Source organism: Perca fluviatilis, chromosome 7 (assembly GCF_010015445.1).
Source record: "Perca fluviatilis chromosome 7, GENO_Pfluv_1.0, whole genome shotgun sequence".
Taxonomy (NCBI): domain Eukaryota; kingdom Metazoa; phylum Chordata; class Actinopteri; order Perciformes; family Percidae; genus Perca; species Perca fluviatilis.
The window spans coordinates 38,192,211-38,199,262 of NC_053118.1; positions in this window are offsets into that span (position 1 = coordinate 38,192,211).

A 7,052-nucleotide genomic window follows, 5' to 3' on the forward strand; every position below is an offset into this window, starting at 1 on the left:
ACCCCACATCATCACATACCCTTCCACCATACCCCCCACATCATCACATACCCCTTCCCACCATACCCCCCCATCATCACATACCCTTCCACTATACCCACAACAATCATCAACATACCCCTCCCACTCCCCACACACAACCCCACCCACCCACCATCACATACCCTTCACCATACCCTACCATCACACCTCACACCCCACCATACCCCACCTACACCCCCCATCATCACACCCTCACCACACCCCTCACTCACACCTTCCACCATACCCCCCACATCATCACACCCTTCCCATCCTACATCACTTCACACCCTTCACCTATACCCCCACCATCACTACCACCTCACCATACCCCACATCATCACATACCCTTTCCACCTCATACCCCCCACATCATCACATACCCTCACCATACCCCCACACATCACATACCCCTTCACCATACCCCACATCATCACATACCCTCACCATACCCCACATCATCACATACCCCCACTCATACCCCCACACACATACCCCACTATACCCCCCACCATCACACACCCTTCCACCATACCCCACCATCACATACCCTTCACCATACCCCCACACCATCACTACCCTTCCACCATACCCCCACCTCCACCATACCCCATCATCACATACCCTTCACCATACCCCCACACATCACATACCCTTCCACCCCCCCACATCATCACAACCTTCACCATACCCCCCATCACATACCCTTCACCATACCCCACACACCACATACCCCACCATACCCCCCACATCACTCACATACCCTTCACATACCCCTACATCATCACATACCTCCACCATACCCCACATCACATACCCCTCACCATACCCCACATCATCACATACCCTCACCATACCCCACATCATCACATACCCTTCACTCATACCCCCCACATCATCAACATACCCTTCAACTATACCCCCTCCACACATCACATACCCCACCATATACCCCCACATCACACATACTCCTCACCATACCCCCACATCATCACAACCCTTCACCATACCCCACATCATCACATACCCCTCTCACCCATACCCCCCACATCATCACATACCCTTTCTCCACCATACCCCCACATCATCACATACCCTTCCACCATACCCCCCACATCATCACATCACCTTTCACCATACCCCCCACATCACATCACATACCCTCACCATACCCCCCACATCATCACATACCCCACCATACCCCCACATCACACATACCCCTTCACTATACCCCCACACACCCTCACCATACCCCCACACATCATCACATACCCTTCACTCATACCCCCCACATCATCATCACATACCCTTTCCACTATACCCCCACATCATCACATACCCTTCTACCTATACCTCCACACATCACATACCCTTCACCATACCCCCTCACACATCACATACCCTCACCATACCCCCCACATCATCACACACCCCACCCATACCCCCACATCATCACATACCCTTCTCACTCATACCCCCTATTATCACACAATCTTCACTATACTCACATCAATACATACCCTTCTCACCACATACATTCTACCACATACCCTTCACCATAATTCCAACATCATCATACATACCCTCATTCACCATACCCCTCATCATCACATACCCCTCACCATACCCCCACATCATCACATACCCTTTCAATTATACCCCCCATCACCTACATACCCTTTCACCTGCACCCCCCCACATCATCAACATATCCTTCTACCATATACCCCCCCTACATCATCACATACCCTTTCACCTACTACCCCCCACATCACACATACTCTTCTACTATACCCCTACATCATCATCACATACCCTTCCACCATACCCCCTACACATCATACATACCTTCTCAATTATACAACCCCTACATCATCACATACCCTTCACTTACCCCCTCACATCACACATACCCTTTCACCTTAATACCCCCCTACATCATCAATACATACCCCAAACAAAAAACAAAAAAAAAAACTTCACTATACTCCCTACATCATATACCCTTCCTACCATACCTCTACATCATCACATACCCTTACTTCCACCATACTCCCCATCATCACATACCCTTCTACTATACCTCTATCACATCACATACTCCTTCTACCATACTCTATCAATATATAACTTCAATATCCTCTACACATCACATACCCCTTTCACTTATACCCCACATCATCACACACCCTTATAACTCTTCTACTTATACCCCCCACATCATCACATACCCTCTACTATACCCCCCACATCATCACATCCCTTCTCACTATACCCCCACATCACATATACCTTCCAATTATACCACACATCATCACATACCTCTTAATTACTCTTAATTATACCCTCTATCACATTATACTTTTCACTTTATACCCCCCATTTCTTATAACATACATACTACTCCCCACACTCATACCCTTTTCTTACTATACCTCTATTATCATATACTTTTCACTTATACTTCTCATCATCATATATACTCTTTCTACACTATCATTACATCACTTTTCACTACTCACACTTCTATCATTCATATACACTTACTACACCCTCACATCTATACATTTTACTTATATCCTCTACATATACTTCATTATACTTTATTATTTACATTCTTATTTCTAACCTCACATTATACATCTTCATTATATTTTACATTTTATACATACACTTCACTTATAATTTTACTTCATACTTTAAATCCACATACTTTTTACTATACTTTTATTACATACTTACATACATAATATCTATTATTATTTTTAATTTCCTCTACATTACTTTTAATCATACTTCTTATTTCATATACTTCATTATTCCTTCACATACATTCACTATCCTTTCATCATACATACTTCTTCATTTATACATCATTATTATTACATACTTAACATTAACTACATTATATTTTAATTTATATTTTATATTATTACATTCATATACTTCTTTAATACACTTCTACATTTATAATCTTTATATACTTTCATTATACCCTTATAACATTATACTTCATTTATACCCCTTACATTATATTCTTATTTATACTTTCCTTTAACATACACATTTTATACCCTACACATCACATACCTCACTATACCTCTACATCATCACATACTCTTTCAATATACCCCCCACACTATCACATACCCTTTCACTACACTCTAACATCACATACCCTTCACCATACCCCTCTATCATCATCAATACATACCCTTCACTCACACCCCCACATCATCATACATACCCTTCACCATACCCCCACATCATCACATAACCCCCTTCACCATACCCCCATCACACATACCTCACTATACCTACACATCATCACATACCTCTTTCACCATACTCCCCCATCATCATCACATACCCTTTCACCATACTCCCCATCATCACATAACACTTTATCAGGATGTATAGTATCTGGATCCATGAAATAAAGGCCTTTTCAAAATAAAAAGTCTGCCTGCCTCTATGGGAATCTAACATAGTGGACGACTTTAGTGTCCAGAAGTTTAGACATTAACCATTGTGTATTGAGTTATTTTGAGGAGGCAGCACATTTAACACTGTTATACAAGCTGGACACTTAATACTTTTACATTGTAGCAAAGTGTCATTTCTTCCATGTTGTCCCATTTAAAAAGATATAAATGAAATATTTACTAAAATGTGAGGGGTGTACTCACTTTTGTGAGATAATTGTATATATATATATATATACAGGTATTGCACACACACACACACACACACACACACACACACACACACACACACACACACACACCAGCCTTCTCAAAGTACATCACCACATCATCTGTGTTTCTGTGTGTCAGGTGTGTGTGTGTGTGTGTGTGTGTACAGTTTTTTGTGTGTGTGTGTGTGTGTGTGTGTGTGTGTGTGTGTGTGTGTGTGTGTGTGGATGTCTGTCTTTGTGTGTGTGTGTGTGTGTTTGACTGTCTGGCGGTGTATGTGTGTGTGTGTGTGTGTGTGTGTGTGTGTGTGGGGATGTCTGTCTTTGTGTGTGTGTGTGTGTGTGTGTGTGTGTGTGTCTTTGTGTGTGTGTGGTGTGTGTGTGTGTGTGTGTGTGTATGTGTGTGTGTGTCTCTTTGTGTGTGTGTGTGTGTGTGTGTCTGTCTCTTGTGTGTGTGTGTGTGTGTGTGTGTTTGTGTGTGTGTGTGTGTGTGTGTTGTGTGTCTGTCTGTCTGTCTGTCTGGTGTGTGTGTGTGTGTTTACATTGTAGCAAAGTGTAATTTCTTCCAGAGGTTGTCCCATTAAAAAGATATAATGAATATATTACTAAATGTGAGGGGTGTACTCACTTTGTGAGATAGTGTGTATATATATATATATATACATATATATATATATATATATATATATATATATATATATATATATATATATATATATGTATGTATATAAAGTAATACTCTAAACTTGTTCCCTGTGTCTTTGGCTTCCCAGGATGATGTTGGAGGACAGAGGACTCTGCAGAATAAGTGGACGTCCTTTGCCAAAACCTCTCTGCTCTGTCAGGTTCCCAAACATCTCCCCTTCAACGTTCTCCAGGACGTTTTCACGCTGCTGCCACCAGAGGGCGGCGCCGCCGCGGACACGCTGTTCTACGGCGTCTTCACCTCTCAGTGGTAGGAAGCAGGGACCTCCATCCGCTAAGAAGGGGATACAGCTACGGCTGGAAGTTACACAAAGTTACGCAAAATCTAATATAATATAATAATATATATAATTTTAATACCTTTACCCAGGAAACGCGTGAATGCCTTCACTACTCAACTTGCACTTACTTACTACCCCACCCACTTATTTTACTCTCTACTCTTACTAACTTCACCCACTCTATTTACTCACTTTACTAACATACCTACTATTTAATACCACTTCATTTACTTCACTTTACTTTATCCTCTCCTACCTATTTACTTACTCTCACTCAACTACTACTTCTACATCCTACCCACTTATCACTTAATCTCTAATCAATTTCTACTACTCTACTCACCCACCATTTACTTCCTCTACTCTCACCCACTCTATTTATTTAACTCTACCTATTCACCACCTCATCTTATTTCCCACTTAATCACTTCACTTATTTCACTTCTTCACCCACCATTTTCTCACTTCCCTACCATTACCCTACCCCATACTACCCACCTACTCCCTACTCTTACTTCACCTACTCATAACCACCTAGCACACCTACCTTACCCATTCTCACACCCAAACTCCATTTCACTTACCACCAATCTACCCACTTCATTTACCCACTCCATTTCCACCCACTCCTACTCTACTTGCACCCATTTACTCTACCCACTTCACCCACTTACCCACTTAATCTTACGTACTTCTAATCCACTCTTACTCCCACCCACTCTCTTTCACCACCACTTACCCACCAACCTTCACCCAACTTACCTCTACCCACCCAATTTCACCTACCTCTAACTTCTACTCTACTCCACCTGCTTATTTCCACTTCACTTTTACCCACTTACTATACTCTACTTCTATCTAACTTCACTCTTACCCTCACTCCCACCTACTTACTCTACCCACTTAACTGCTCTATTTTACATACCCTCTACTCTACTCACTCTTACTCTACTCTACTACTTACCCACCTACTTGCTTTCATCTTACTTCTCTTCTTACCTCACCCACTTATTTTTTTCTTACCTACTCTATTTACTCTACCTAATGGCTATTAGGTTTGTGTAGGGACTCATAACTACACCTGTAGTAGAAGTCTGCTTCATCGCTATGCTTACCCTTGAACTGTCACAAACCTTCACATTTAAGACACTCTTTGGGCTACAAAAACACTGCTGTAAGCCTTAAAGGCACAGTAACCTGTCACGCCAAAAGTACATAACATAACAGAGTCAAACAGACACAACACTGAACGCTTTTCAGACATAACACCCACTCTACTCTACTCTCACCAACCTATTTTACTCTACCCACTCTATTTACCTACTTCACCCACTCTATTTTAATTCACCCCATACATACCCCACTTCACCCACTCCCTACTCCCCACCCACTTCATTTTACACTTTACTCTACTCTATCTACCCACTCACCCCACCTTTATTTACACCTCACTCCATTTACTCAACCCACTCTTACTCTCCACTACACTCTACCCACCTACATTTCACCCAATACCCACCCTCTATTTACCACTTCACCCACTCCCATTTTACCTCACCACCTACACACACTTACTCTACCCACTTCCCCATACCCCACCCACTCCCCATTTCCACCCACTCTTACCTCACCCACTTCACTCAATCACCCATTTCACTCCACTTCCCATTTTACTCTACCCACTCTACTACTCACCAATTTTACCCACCCACTTACTACCCACTCCTACCCTGCTTATTTACTCTTCATTCTACCCAACTTCACTTACCTTACCTACTTCACTCTCTTCACCTCACTTCTACTCCTACCTACTTCCCTAATCCTACTTAACTGCTTATTTACTACTCTTACTTATTTACTCTATTTACTCTCACATACCTACATACTCACTTCTACCTACTCACTTACTTCTTACCTACCTACTTATTTACTTACCTACTATTATGTTTGTGTAGGGACCCAATCAACTACACTGTAGTCTGCTCACGCTATATGCACTGAACCGCTGCAAACCTTACATTTACTCTAACTTTGCCTAAAAACACTGCTGTAAGCCTTTAAGGTACAGTAACACTGCACCCGTACATAAAACATAAATAGAGTCAAACAGGACACAATACTGAACTTCTAGACATAACACCCACTCTACTTACTACTTACCAACCTAGTTGTACCTTACCTACTTACTTCTACTTGCCTACTTACTTACTACTTACCTAATCCAAAACCACAATCTTTTTTCCTAAAATAACTGTAGTGTGGTAGCGTATCCCCCCTCTAGCCTTAACCCCTGGTAAACCTTGCTGACAAAGCACAAAGTTTATGCCCGTGTTACAGCAGCTAAAACCGCA